The sequence below is a fragment of the Zeugodacus cucurbitae genome, chromosome 2 (assembly GCF_028554725.1).
Source record: "Zeugodacus cucurbitae isolate PBARC_wt_2022May chromosome 2, idZeuCucr1.2, whole genome shotgun sequence".
Classification (NCBI taxonomy): domain Eukaryota; kingdom Metazoa; phylum Arthropoda; class Insecta; order Diptera; family Tephritidae; genus Zeugodacus; species Zeugodacus cucurbitae.
The window spans coordinates 44,675,013-44,691,164 of record NC_071667.1 but is presented as its reverse complement, the minus strand read 5'-3'; positions in this window follow the sequence as shown (position 1 = coordinate 44,691,164).

The following is a 16,152-nucleotide window of genomic DNA, read 5'->3' as shown; positions in this document are numbered from 1 at the left end:
TCGCTGTTAGTCGCTTGCTGCTCGCGTTGTCGAGCGCGACGTTCCTTGAATACTTCGTTGATTTCGTGCTAAAATAGGTTTTTTTATTATTTTCATATATACTAACGTAATAAATTTAAATATAATTAGGGTACTCACAAGTTGTCATAAATTTATAAGTCATAAATGAAAATATTAAAAAAGTAAATAATATGGTTGTGAGCACCTCGTTTTAATTTTGTTGAGATATATCTGAAAAAAAAACTGATTGACCGAAAAACAAAAATTTGCAATATACAACGAACAGAACACATAGCGCACTGAGTCGTAATTGTGTAAATTTGTTTGGTAAGCAATCCAACAAAAAAATTTTTAAACAAGTGTAAAAGTTCAAAACTATATGATTGTACGACACATTACGACAACTTGTGTGTGAATACCCCAAATTTGTATATTATGTTTAACATTTGATATCAACATATTTGACTTGAAACTGAACTGACATGAGCTACTACTATTCTTCTAATTGAAATCCTGTTTCGTTTTAGGTTACGGTGATAGTGAGGAAACAAATTGTGGTCACCGCAATCAAGAGATATGAACAGACAAAAACTGCTTGTAATTGAGTTTATGTGTGTGTCTACAAGGAGGAGCTAGGAAGGAAGAATCATGCTTTCCGTGCTTCTTGCTACGTTCATAATTTATTGCGGTGCAGCGGTTATCGCCACAGCGACATCCTTAGCTCGGCAGCATGTTCGCCAACCACGAGACAACACCGGCAGCGATGCCAAAACAGCTGGTACCACCACGTTTCATTTGCCACAGCAGCACATTCATGCCGTCGAACACCCGCAGCCGTTTCACTGGCAGAAAGTTCGATCCAAAAAATACGTAGCCAGCTTTGGGTTAGGCGAAGGCAACATTGCGAAGGTCATGCCTACACTCGAAGAGGCACCAGCACCGATGATATCGAGCATCTGTCCAGTATGGATATCAATACTAACCATAACAACAACTATGCTGGCATTAAACTGACGCATCTCTTCAAGGTTAGTGGCAAGGCGGCAGACGTTAAGGATGCACACGAAAGTCAGAGCGGCAGTGGGAATCGAAAATTATCGGATGAGTATGAATTAATTGCCTCCGATCGCTTGGAACGGCAAAATGGTCATCCGCAACAAACGCAGCAAAGACATCAACAACAACCCCATTCAGCACAATGGTGGCACAGATGTAAAAGCACCACGCATACGCGCCATGCAGATGAAAGAGCTCTTTACGCTGCTCAAGTACAGGGCGCCATTGCCAGCCGCCCGATCACAACTATTCGCAGGAGTACTACCGCGCGCTGCTCGCTGACAGGTGAGAAGCGAAAGCAAAAACGAAAGCGTAGTGAGGTGGTTCGGTGAAAAACCGTTCCACAACAAGTGTGTGCACGTGGTTCCTAATTGGATTCGGCGTGTGTTTGCGATCCAACACTTCGAGTTTTCAGAAGAGCACAATAAACGTGCAATAAATAATTCCTGCAAATAAAAGAAATATGGGCAACTTCAAGGTTGCAGTGAAAGTGTTTTGCACTCGAAAAATCTCTTTTCTTTGCCTTTCTTTGCTTCATAAAGCATCCCGTATGCAAGTTATATTGCCTCTGGAATTTACACTTGCTGCTCTACTATTTGTTGTAAAGTGTTGCCATCCACTTTACATTTCCAGATGTGCGCGGTTATACAGTAATTCTGAACATCATTAATCTGCGATTTGCATATCTTTTCCTGCAACTTCTGAACTTATCTTCGGTTTGAATATCTTCCGTTGAATTATTTTTTATTTTTGCTGCACATATATGACATTCTCCTTACGCATGTTACATTTTTCATTGTCTCCGTATTGGTGGAAGGAGACCTCACTTACATTGAACTTCAGGCTCAAGGATTAGTCCATTCAGCTATAGCCTTTTCGTGCAGAAGTTAATTAATCAATTAACCGGCATTTGCTCGATTAATCGATCGATTACCATACAAAAGACAAATCAAATGGAGTTGAAATGAAATTCTGCGGGTTGTTAAAATAGCAATCATCGGATTTCTTATAAACAGCAAAAAAATGTATAACAGTTGATCGTTAATCGATTAGCCGGTTGTGCGAAATGCAAACCTGATTTCTCAATTATAACCTTAATGTAAAAATTAATTTATCTGTACGAAAAAGCAACAGTGGATTTGAAAGAAAATCTGTGATAATAATCATAATCAAAAAATTAAATTTCTCTGTACCAAAGCTCTAAAGTAGCCCTTGTAGAGAATACGATAGCTAGATTTTGTAAGCAATATTGAGCGATAAGCTATCCAACGACTTGTAATCTGTTGACAGATTATTGGAGTGTTAATAAGACCATATACTATGTGTAGACTTACAAAAATATAAATATCAAAACTGATGATTTGAGAGTATTGCTTATGTTTAACTTTGACTATAGGCCCTGAGTAGTTTGCGAAATAAGTAAAAATCGAAATTAATAAGCCACCTTACCTACCACAATAAATATACATAATAGTTAAGAGTAGACTGGCTGTAAAAAGTTTGAACGAATTGAAGAGCAACTGCCAATAAATTCATGTGGAACGGATATTTATGCACATACGAACCCATAAGGCAAGGGGTAATTTAACCGCTGCCCACTCGTCTTTTCGAACGTTTTCGAAGAGCCCATGCTCATCGTAAAGTATTACCATTACTTATTGTGGCAGACGTGTGCCGAAACCGACGCGCAACATGTATCGCAATCCTCTGGGTGCAGCGCAAGTTAATACTCAAACGAGAAATGAAGTAAAGTCAAGCTTGAAGTCATCCCAGTGGGCAAAGTGAAGTTGCGCAGAATCTGAAAAGGTGTAGTGGTGAGGATAGGTTGCGTGAAATTTGTGGGCAAATGAACGCAATAGGTTATTGGGTATGGCTCTATGTGACGTAATAAGTTGCAGCAACGTAACCATTTGGACTGCATTTCTAATTTAATAAAACTATAAAACTAAACACGCTAAAACAAACTGCAGAGGCGGCAATACACCGACGGCGTTGTCACAATAAATTACGTTGTTGTTTTTTTTTATAAGCTGTATCAATTTTTCATTCATTCATGGCATCTTTCATTTCTTGCCGCCAATCATAATCATCATCATTGTATTATCAATATAATGGCACAGTGGCTAAATTAATGGACGACTTCACCGCTAGCGTCAGTGAGGCTGCGAAGGCGGTACTACCAACGACTATCACCGATGATGATGTTAACATAGATGTGCATGCATTCTCCAAAAACGGTGCGACGCGAGCAGTTAGAAGATGATTAGCAACCAGGTAAGTGGAGTTTGCATATTTTATGCCACTCTATAAATGCAATATTTGTGCAAAGTTTTGTTCCGATATATTCACTGGCTCTTATTATATATAATGTATTGGTACATAGAAAATGTTATGAACCTAATTTTGGTTACAACTGATCGAGTATTTCCTGAGACAGTTTTTGACCCATAAGTGGGCGGGGCTCATTCTGTACATCTCTTTTGTACCATCTTTAGCATCAAATTTAAGGTTTCTGGTGTTTTTCATTAGTAAATTAAGGCGTTAAGATGGACGTGGTTATAATCCGATTTTATTGCTTTATAATGGGGCGCCTAAGGGAAATTTTTGCAGAAAGTTTAGAAGATGTAGCTTTAGTAGTTATATGTGCATTTATTTTCCCAAAAAACAATCATCCAGATATGCCACCCCTTAGTGTTATTGTTTCAATTAACATCATTTTGCTGGCGTGGCTATGACCCAATTTAGTATGGTTCCAAGGAACATATGTATCAAGTTTTATTAAGATATCTCTAACTTTACTCCAGTTATCGCCTGCACGGACAGACGGGGGAGATTTTAACTATAGTTGCCACCACTAACCACTTATCTATATCATATATCTAACTCGTTTAGATTTAGATGTTACAAACAACAGTTACGTTACCAAAACTTAATAGCAACATGTTGCGAGAGTAGAAAAGTGAATAAGGCGGAGAACGGTTGTTGTTGTTGCGATGCTTCCAGCACTGGTTTTTATACTCTCGCAACAAAAGTTGCTAAGAGAGTATTATAGTTTTGTCCACATAACGGTTGTTTGTAAGTCCTAAAACTAAACGAGTTAGATATAGGGTTATATATACCAAAGTGATCAGGGTGACGAGTAAAGTTCAAATCCGGATGTCTGTCTGTCCGTCCGTGCAAGCTGTAACTTGAGTAAAACTTGAGATATCTTAATGAAACTTGGAACACGTATTCCTTGGCACCATAAGAAGGTTAAGTTCGAAAATGGGCGGAATCGGACCATTGCCACGTCCACAAAATGGCGATAACCAAAAACACATAAAGAGCTATACCTAAGCCATAAATAAAGTTATGAAAATAAAATTTGGAACATAGGATCGCATTAGGGAGGGGCACATTTGAATGTAATTTTTTTGGAAAAGTGGGCGTGACCCCGCCCCCAAATAGGTTTTTTGTATATATCTTGCAAACCAATAAAGCTATATAAACCAAACTTTCTGCAGTCGTTTCTTTTAGCCGTTTCCTTATACAGTCCAAAACTACAAGAAATCGGATAATAACCACGCCCACCTCCCATACAAAGGTTAGGTTGAAAATGACTAAAAGTGCGTTAACTCACTAACGGGAAACGTCAGAAACACCAAATTTTACATAAGAAATGGCAGATGGAAGCTGCACTGAGATTTTTTTACAAAATAGAAAATAGGCGTGGCGTCGCCCACTTATGGGTGAAAAACCATATCTCGGAAACTACTCGACTGATTTCAATGAAATTCGGTATATAATATTTTCTTGGCGCGCTGATGACACGTGCGGAAAATGGAGGAAATCGGTTCACAACTACGCCTACTTCCTATATAACTCAATTTTGAATCCTTCTGATTCTTTTACTTTATAATGTATACATAAGGAACCGATAAAGATATCGAAATAAAACTTTACACAAATACTGTATTTGAGCTGTGACATGAAAAATTGTCGAAATCGGACCATGACTTTTCAAGGCCCCTGATATCAAACACGAAGACTTAGTGCCTAAGGGTAATTTTTCACCGAAAAGATATGTAGGTAAATCTCTAAATAAATTGCGAGAGTATAAAATGTTCGGTTGCACCCGAAATTAGCCTTTCCTTACTTGTTGTTATTCCAATTCTATATTTTCGATAATTATTTGTTGTTGTTTTTCCATTTTTCATGTTTGTTGTTTCGTCTTATTGCGCCTTTTGTTATTTTTGTATTTTTATTCGCTTACATATATGTATTGTTGGGTTGGCGGCGCATTTTTTATCGAATGCATTATCTGCCGTACTTCAAACTGTTTCTCGTTTATGTGGCGCTGCTCCCTTAATGTAATTCACACGTCACTTCGGGGTTAATATAAAATGAATGTTGCGTATTACAATTACTAAATATGTTGATACGAAGAGTGCACAATTTGTACATAAAACAAGTAAGGAAAGGCTAAGTTCGGGTGCAACCGAACATTTTATACTCTCGCAATTTATTTAGAGATTTACCTATATTTTCGGTGAAAAATTACCCTTAGGCACTGAGTTCTTCATGTTTGATATGTATGTATACATTATAAATTGAACGAATCAGAAGGACTCAAAATTGAGTTATATGGGAAGTGGGCGTAATTGGGAACCGATTCTTCTTGACTGGCGTAGACACCGCTTACGCGGTTATAGCCGAGTCCAAAACAGCGCGCCACATATCCCGCCTTCTGGCAGTTTGGCGCCAATTCGTTATTCCAAGCGAAGCCAGGTCCCTCTCCACCTGGTCCTTCCATCGGAGTGGAGGTCTCCCTCTTCCTCTGCTTCCACCAGCGGGTACTGCATCGAATACTTTCAGAGCTGGAGCACTTTCATCCATTCGAACAACATGACCTAGCCAGCGTAGCCGCTGTTTTTTTATTCGCTGGACTATGTCTATGTCGTCGAATAACACATACAGCTCATCGTTCCATCGTCTGCGGTATTCGCCGTTGCCAATCCTTAAGGGACCATAAATCTTCCGCAAAACCTTTCTCTCGAAAACTCCTAGTGCCGTCTCATCGGATGTTGACATCGTCCACGCTTCTGCACCGTAAAGTAGGACGGGAATGATGAGAGACTTGTAGAGTTTGGTTTTTGTTCGTCAAGAGAGGACTTTACTTTTCAATTGCCTACTTAGTCCATAGTAGCACCTGTTGGCAAGAGTGATTCTGCGTTGGATTTCCAGGCTGACATTGTTATTGCTGTTAATGCTGGTTCCCAGGTAGACGAAATTATCTACAACTTCAAAGTTATGACTGTCAACAGTGACGTGGGAGCCAAGACGCGAATGCGCTGACTGTTTGTTTGACGACAGGAGATATTTCGTCTTGTCCTCGTTCACCACCAGACCCATACGCTTCGCTTCCTTATCCAGTCTGGAGAAAGCAGAACTAACGACGCGGGTGTTGTTTCCGATGATATCGATATCATCGGCGTACGCCAGTAGCTGTACACTCTTGTAGAAGATTGTACCTTCTCGATTTAGCTCTGCAGCTCGTATTATTTTCTCCAGCATCAGGTTAAAGAAATCACACGAGAGTGAGTCGCCTTGTCTGAAACCTCGTCTGGTATCGAACGGCTCGGAGAGGTCCTTCCCGATCCTGACGGAGCTTTTGGTGTTGCTCAACGTCAGCTTACACAGCCGTATTAGTTTTGCGGGGATACCAAATTCAGACATCGCGGCATAAAAGCAGCTCCTTTTCGTGCTGTCGAAAGCAGCTTTAAAGTCGACAAAGAGATGGTGTGTGTCGATCCTATTTTCACGGGTCTTCTCCAAAATTTGGCGCATGGTGAATATCTGGTCTGTTGTTGATTTTCCAGGTCTAAAGCCACACTGATAAGGTCCAATCAGTTTGTTGACGGTGGGCTTTAGTCTTTCACACAATACGCTCGACAGAACCTTATACGCGATGTTGAGGAGGCTTATCCCACGGTAATTGGCGCAAATTGTGGGGTCTCCCTTTTTGTGTATAGGGCAGAGTACACTGAGATTCCAATCGTCAGGCATGCTTTATTCCGACCATATTCTGCAAAGAAGCTGATGCAAGCACCTTATCAGCTCTTCGCCGCCGTATTTGAATAGCTCGGCCGGTAATCCGTCGGCCCCCGCCGCCTTATTGTTCTTTAGGCGGGTAATTGCTATTCGAATTTCTTCACGGTCGGGCAATGGAACATCTGCTCCATCGTCGTCGATTGGGGAATCGGGTTCGCCATCTCCTGTTGTTGTACTTTCACTGCCATTCAGCAGGCTGCAGAAGTGTTCCCTCCACAAACTCAGTATACTCTGATCATCAATAACTAGATCACCTCTGGGGGTCCTACAGGAGTGTGCTCCGGTCTTGAAACCTTCAGTTAGTCGCCGGATCTTTTCGTAAAATTTTCGAGCATTACCCCTGTCGGCCAGCTTGTCAAGCTCTTCATACTCACGCATTTCGGCCTCTTTCTTTTTTTGTCTGCAAATGCGTCTCGCTTCCCTCTTCAGCTCTCGGTATCTTTCCCATCTTGCTCGTGTTGCGGTCGATCGCAACATTGCGAAGTAGGCAGTCTGTTTTCTCTCCACTGCGAGACGACAATCCTCGTCATACCAGCTGTTTTTTTGGCTTTTCCGAAAACCAATGGTTTCGGTTGCAGCTGTACGTAAGGTGCTCTCAGAGAGCAGGAGTGCAAGTCGAGTAGAAAATCGTTCGGCTGTCGGTTGTGATTGCAGCTTCTCGATGTCGAACCTTCCTTGTGTTTGTTGACGTGTGCGCTTTTCTGCACAGAGGCGGGTGCGCATTTTAGCTGCTACAAGATAGTGGTCCGAGTCGATGTTGGGACCACGAAGCGTACGCACATCAGAAACACTGGAGACATGTCGTCCATCTATCACAACATCGATCGATGATCGATCTGGTTGCGAGTAATTCGATCAGGGGACAGCCAAGTAGCTTGATGGATTTTCTTATGCTGGAATCTAGTACTACAGACGACCATATTTCGGGCCCCGGCGAAGTCGATCAGCCTCAGACCGTTTGGTGATGTTTCGTCATGGAGGCTGAACTTTCCGACTGTTGTGCCAAAGACACCTTCTTTACCCACCCTAGCGTTGAAATCGCCAAGCACGATTTTGACATCGTGGCGGGGGCAGCGCTCATAGGTACGCTCTAGGCGCTCATAGAAGGTATCTTTGATCACTTCGTCCTTCTCTTCCGTCGGGGCGTGGGCGCAAATCAGCGATATGTTGAAGAACCTCGCTTTGATGCGGATTGTGGCTAGACGTTCATCCACCGGAGTGAATGCCAGGACTCGACGACGGAGTCTCTCTCCCACCACGAATCCCAACCGAATTTGGCTTCTTTATATGGCCGCTGTAGTAGATGTCACAAGGACCCACCTTCTTCCGTCCTTGTCCCGTCCATCGCATTTCTTGGATTACGGTGATGTCAGCCTTTACTCTTACGAGGACATCAACCAGCTGGGCAGAGGCACCTTCCCAATTAAGGGTCCGGACATTCCAGGTGCATGTCCTTATTTCGTAGTCCTTTAAACGTTTGCAGTGGTCGTTATCAAAATTGGGGTCTCTCATCCGAGGCTGTTTTGTTCTTTTCATTGGGTGGTGTTTTTATGTGGTGGGTCCCAAACCCTACGCACAACCGCATAAGCGGGTTTCGCCTTCTCACTTTAGCTCGCCTTCAAACGGATGTTTGTTAGCTACCCAGAGGATACTTGGTCTAAAACCGGAAGTCGTGAGCTGCTTGAGCCACATCATTTTAGTCATTTTCAACCTAACCTTTGTATGGGAGGTGGGCGTGGTTATTATCCGATTTCTTTCATTTTTGGACTGTATAAGGAAAAGGCTACAAGAAACAACTGCAGAAAGTTTGGTTTATATAGCCTTATTGGTTTGCGAGTTATATACAAAAAACATATTTGGGGGCGGGGTCACGCCCACTTTTCCAAAACAATTACATTCAAATGTGCCCCTCCCTAATGCGATCCTATGTTCCAAATTTTATTTTCATAACTTTATTTATGGCTTAGTTATAGCTCTTTATGTGTTTTCGGTTATCGACAAAATATTAGAAATATACAAGCTCGCACTAGGGCGTCGAACTTTGAGCGTTCCCAACGCCTTCATAATTAAAGAGAAAGACAACGGACACAAAATACTAGAGGTCGTAATCAAGTTTTAGCTCATTGCAAATACTTTACTTTTATAAAATGAACCCACACAAGAAACTGCAAAGTACATATGTATGGGAGAGTGTGTATAAGTCTGTAAAAATTTATAACTTTTGAAATGTTTGTTTAAGCCCGTCCGAAGCCGGAGTGGTCTGCTAGTATATACATAAGGAAGATAGCGGAATAAAACTTTACACATATACTTACTACATAAATTTTCAAGACCCTGGATATCGAATATGAAGAACTCAGTGCTTTAGGGTAATTTTATACCGAAAATATCGGTAAATCTGTCAGATATCTTAATTAAATTCAAAGGGGATTTTTTTCTTTTAATACTGTGTTTTTGTACCAAAAGCGGTTAAAATCGGGTCATAACTTCCTAATTATAATTTTTTTTCAAAAATGCGATGGGCCTATAAATCGGTTAATATGTGAAATATCTTAGCCTAATTAAGTGAGCATATAATCTTGGATATAATGTATGTTGGTGGTGACAATGTGTGAAATCGGTTCACTATCGAATCGTTACGACAAAATCAAATACATTTTCAAGTACGATCTATACTTTCCCAATGGCGACAAAAAGCAAAAGCCGCCAAAGATGTCAACATTAAGCTAAAAGGAAGAGAGCGCTGTTGGACAATCAAGCTGATGACAGCGATGACAACAGCAATAATTATAGTGACAAAATTGACAGCAACCTTGCAGTTGATTCCAGCACTTACAATGATGAGGAAGCTCCCACCATTAGTTCGCCTACTTAATAACAAAAACTATTCAACTGAGAACAACCTATCAACCAATATTTCAATACCACACATTAGAGCCCTGAATAATTTGTTCGACCTTATGGCTCAACGGCCCGCTAAAATAACAGAAAATTCCATTAAAATGTATGTATATGTATATGTAATTGACGAAGAAACAGTTTAGCCGGTTATAGCCGAATTCACCAGAGCGCGCCATTCATTTCTCCGTTTTGCATTTGGAAATTCCAAGGGCTGCCCGGCACTTTCCACTTGATCTTTCCAACAGAGTCGAGGTCGTCCTCTTCCCCGGCTTCCTCCAGCCGGTACTGCATGAAACACTTTCAAAGCTGGAGTGTTTTCGTCCATGTGGACAACATGACCTAGCAAGCGTAGCCGCTGTCTTTTTATTCGCTGAACTATGCTAATGTCGTACAGCTCATCGTTAAATCATCTGCGGTATTCGCCGCTACCAATGAGCCGCTAGGTGAGCTCTAGGCGCTCATAGAAGGTGTCTTTGAACACATCGTCCTTCCCTTCCGTCGGGGGGTGGGCGCAAATAAGCGATATGTTGAAGAACCTCGCTTTTATGCGGATTGTGGCTAGACGTTCATCCACCGGGGTGAATGACAGGACTCTTCGACGGAGTCTCTCTCCCACCACAAATCCAACACAAAATTTGCGCTCTGTTATGTGGAAGCTGTCGTAGATGTCACAAGGACCCACCTTCTTCCGTCCTTGTCCTGTCCATCGCACTTCTTGAATAGCGGTGATGTCAGCCTTTAGTCGTATGAGCACATCAAAAGCATGATCCTTAAAACGTTTACAGGAGTCGTCATCAAAAGTGGGTTTTCTCATCCGAGGCTTTCGTCGATTTTTCATTTGGTACGTCGTTCTCACTTTAGCTCGTCTCCAAACGGCTGTTTGTTGGCTACCCAGAAGATACTTGGTCTAAAACCGGAAGTCGTGAGCTGCTTGAACCATGCGGAGAAGAATCGTTTCTTGTCACTCCCAAGTGAATGGCAATCAAAAATTTGTTTCACTTACGTGAACTGCTACACATAATCCGATCCTCCCCTCCTCCTCCATTAAAATGCTTTGAAAGAAAAATCGCTTCAAACATTCTTAAATCCTTAATCTATGTTGCAAATATGTTGAAGTGTTCAAAAACATGTTTAATATATAATTTGCGATCAACCAAATATGAAAGAAACTAATATGAAGAATGTCTCTGACAATAAAATACACTGTATTTATACTTAAAATCGTGTGTATTAAAAATAAAATGAAATAAATAAACTGTGAGAGTATGAAATATTCGATTACACCCGAACTTAACCCTTATTTACTTGTTGTAATTCCCTTTGTTCAATTTGTTTTCGTTTTGTTTTGGCTCCTTGTTGCTCAATGTCAAGTTGGAGTTTTAAATATTTGAAACCTTTTGGGTTATTATTGGATTTTGTATGCTTCACTGCGCAGTGCTGTTGCTGTTGAACGATGTTATCATAAATATTGATGACTGATGCATATGTAGGAAGGCAATAAAGCAGTAATTAAAACTAATAATTTAATTATTATCTTTTGATTATTAGTTGATTTCAGCGAAGGCGAAATTTTCATTTCAAATTCTTTAATTGTTTTGCTAAAAAGCAGTTGGTACGTTCTAAACACATATTTTTGAAAAGTTAAAGATGCTTGTTTATTTGTATATACGAAATATAAAGTCCCACTTGAATGACTCTACACTGTTGTTGACGTGTTAAAAGTGCACATATGTCAGACGTAAAAATCTCGCTACGACTGTAACAGTAAAATTTAATTGAGCCGATCGTATTTGATGACCAAAACCCACCGATCCACCAGATGATCAAATATCAACAGCAGAAGAGGAAAGAGGAAAAGAAAAGAAAGGGAAAAGTGCAACACACTGCGAATGGTGGATATTAGAGGGAAAACATCTGCAGCTAAATCAGGCTCAAAAAAACAATTAATTACTTTTCAAGCCATCTCAAATTGAGTGCCTAAGCATAAAGCGCCGCAGACACAAGTGTGGCACACACTGATAACACTAAGCTAGCTGGAGTTGTTTATTGGTGATCTTTTAAGTTTTTGCTGAGTTTGAAGAGATTGTTGTTGTTGCTAGTTTTGGAAACATGGCTATTTCTGTGAGCTTTCGTCACTTTCATTAAAAACAAAATGAAATCAAAAGAAAGTCGCATACCCCAACGCTACCAAAAAGGAAAGGAGAAATGTAGAAGCGTAACAAATCAAAGTGGCGCAAAAATGGCAGTGCATGCAACATGCTGCATATGTTGCATTGACCATTTGTTGTTTGGCTGTCAGGAAAAAGCCGATCGCCTATAAACGGTCAACGTATTGTCATTCGTGGCGTAATGACAAACATGCAATCCGAGACCACAACAACAAGAAACACAGTTGTAGCGATGATAGCAGTAAAATTCAGCAACTGACTGGCAGCAGAAGCCACACATTAACAGCAAACAGCTGTTTCATGCAACAATAATCTACTGCAACAGTAGCCAGTAAACTGTCGACTTCTCTGATGTTGCACTGTTTGGTTTCGAAGCGCGACTAACGATTAAGAGAGCCAATTTGGTTGACCACGGCAATCATGCTAAAGAAAATGGAGTAACTCCCACTCATTATTTCACTAATTTGAAATTCGGTCCATTTTCATTCAATTAGGAAAATTCGCACATGAAATTATATTTTATTTGTAATGAGCTAAAACATGATTACGACCTTCAATCTTTGGGAACGCTCAGAGTTCGACGCCCTAGTGCGAGCTTGTATATTACTAATACTTTGTTCTTCAAGCCGCTGCACTCTTGTTACTCGACTCTCAAGTGCGTACCTGGGATGTTTTAAAATTTTGTTCAGCAAACAGCTGCGAGCGCTCGTTACTCGACTTTCTGGCACGCAATTGCGATGCGAAGAGAATGACTCGCAAGCGATTTTCAGTTTCAGACTAAGATTCTCCATCCCGGAGTCTTTTTGATACCTTCAACTGGGAACTATTTCCAGAAAGTTGAGATTCTAGCAATAAATATAGCCTCTGTTACTCGGGGTGAATGTAGATTTCTAATGGTGAAAGAATTTTTAAAAGCGACTCAGTAGTTTTTGAGTTTATTCAATACAAACATACATACTAATCTTTCCACTTTATAATAGTAGTATATTATAGATTACGACATTAGTGTGTGGGTGATTGTATATTTCAAATTTTCTTTAATTTTTTGACAGAAAATTGAAAAATAAGATACGCGCTCTTGTCTATTCGCACTCAAAACTGTGTCTTCAAAGTGTTCAGTTAGGTCTTCGCGATATAATGACAAAGGATTGGACAAGGATCTTACCACGAGTAGGCATATCGAACACACAAAGTGGTAAGTAGTCAGTAATAGCTATTCATTAAGCATTTAATCATGTGAGTAAGTTATTCATCTGTTTTCTTATTTTGGGTTCGTTGAACTGTGCTTGGTACCATCCAACTGATTTGTTTTTATTATTGTTATGTTGTTCAACTTTTTGTTTCAAATCTTGATTTTTCAGTGCCTCTGGTTGTCTATATTTACGCCTACTTGCAATTGTTGTCTGGTTAGATTTCACAAAGGAATTTCGCAGGGTGTTGCCCGTGAATATAAAAATGTAAATTTTCGTACGTGACTGTAAAGTGCTGAGACTATGGTCGCGCATGCGGTTAGCATTCAGATCTTACCGAAAGTAATATTTTGCAAATTGACTGTGCTGGGATGAATTTGTTATAGGCTCTTTGTCAACTGTGTCTCGCCTCTGTATGAGTGTTTGTTGTAATAAATGCATTGTTAATCAGTTTTTGTCTGCTCATTTGTTTTTGATTGCTTGTAATAACAAACAAGTAAGAAAAGGCTAAGGCTCGCAATTGATGTAATTTTATTAAGATAACACACAATTTGACCCATATATTCGGCACAAAGTCCAATAGAATAACGAAAATCATCATGGTATATGAGGGCTGATGTAATTCCTAAACCGATTTCCCTAATTTTCCTCACCAAGCTACACTATATACAAGACTATATGCTCACTTAATTTTGCAAAGATATCTCACATATTAACCGATATATTCGGACATACATAAATGCCCACACGTTATTAGGTATATGGGAGATAGGGGAAGTTCTAGCCCGATTTTAATAATTTTTGGAACAGAGACCCACAATTAATAAATACAAGAAAATATTATATACCGAATTTCATTGAAATCGGTCGAGTAGTTCCTGAGATATGGTTTTTGACCAATAAGTAGGCGACGCCACGCCCATTTTCCATATTGTAAAAAAATCTGAGTGCAGCTTCCATCTGTCATTTCTCAAGTAAAATTTAGTGTTTCTGACGTTTTTCGTTAGTGAGTTAACTCACTTTTAGTAATTTTCAACCTAACCTTTGTATGGGAGGTGGGTGTGGTTATTATCCGATTTCTTTCATTATTGGACTGTATAAGGAAATGGCTAAAAGAAACGACTACAGAAATTTTGGTTTATATAGCTTAATTGGTTTGCAAGATGTATACAAAAAACCTATTTAGGGGCGGCGCCACGCCCACTTAAAAAAAATTACACCCAAACATGCCCCTCCCTAATACCATCCTCTGTTCCAAATTTTACTTCCGTAACTTTATGGCTTATGTCTTAGTTATGACACTTTATGGGTTTTTTTCGGTTTGCGCCATTTTGTGGGCGTGGCAGTGGACCAATTTTGCCCATCTTCGAAATCAACTTCCTCAGGGTGCCAAGGAATATGTGTTCCAAGTTTCATTAAGATATCTCAGTTTTTACTCAGGTTATAGCTTGCACGGACAGACGGACAGACAACCGGATTTCAACTTCACTGGTCATCCTGATCATCATAAATATCATATATTTAACCCCATATCTAACTCTTTTATTTCTGGGTGATACAAACAACCGCTATGTGAACAAAAATATAATACTCTTGTGCATCATGTTGTGAGAGTATAAAAAATAATATACAATTTTAACAATATACAACTTACTGAGGACAATAAAAATCGATCGTATGTATGTATGTGATTGGCATTGCAACCGTTTAGCCGGTTATAGCCGAATCGACGATAGTGCGCCATCTCTCTCTCTCCTTCGCAGTTCGGCGCCAGTTGGAGATCCCAAGTGTAACCAGGTCGCTCTCCACCTGGTCCCTCCAACGGAGTGGAGGCCTTCCCCTTCCTCGGCTTCCTCCGGCGGGTACTGCATCGAACACTTTCAGGGCTGGAGTGTTTTCGTCCATTCGGACAACATGACCTAGCCAGCGTAGCCGCTGTCTTTTTATTCGCTGAACTATGTCAATGTCGTCGTATAACTCGTACAGCTCATCGTTCCATCGTCTGCGGTATTCGCCGTTGCCAATGTTCTTAGGACCATAAATCTTGCGCAAAATTTTCCTCTCGAAAACTCCTAGTGTCGTCTCATCTGATGTTGACATCGTCCAAGCTTCTGCACCGTAGATCAGGACGGGAATGATAAGCGACTTGTAGAGCTTGATTTTGGTTCGTCGAGAGAGGACTTTACTGTTCAATTGCCTACTCAGTCCAAAGTAGCACCTGTTGGCAAGAGTTATTCTGCGCTGGATTTCGAGGCTGACATTGTTCGTGTTGTTGATGCTGGTTCCCAGGTATACGAAATTATCTACGACCTCGAAGTTATGACTGTCAACAGTGACGTGGGAGCCAAGACGCGAATGCGCCGACTGTTTGCTTGATGACAGGAGATATTTCGTCTTGTCCTCATTCACCTCCAGACCCATTCGCTTCGCCTCCTTATCCATGCGGGAAAAAGCAGAACAAACGGCGCGGTTGTTGCTTCCGATGATATCAATATCATCGGCGTACGCCAGGAGCTGTACACTCTTGTAGAAGATGGTACCCTCCCTGTTTAGCTCTGCAGCTCTTATAATTTTTTCCAGCATCAGGTTAAAGAAGTCGCACGATAGTGAGTCACCTTGTCTGAAACCTCGTTTGGTATCGAACGGCTCGGAGAGGTCCTTCCCAATCATGACGGAGCTTTTGGTGTTGCTCAACGTCAACTTACACAGCCGTATTAGTTTTGCGGGGATACCAAATTCAGACATCG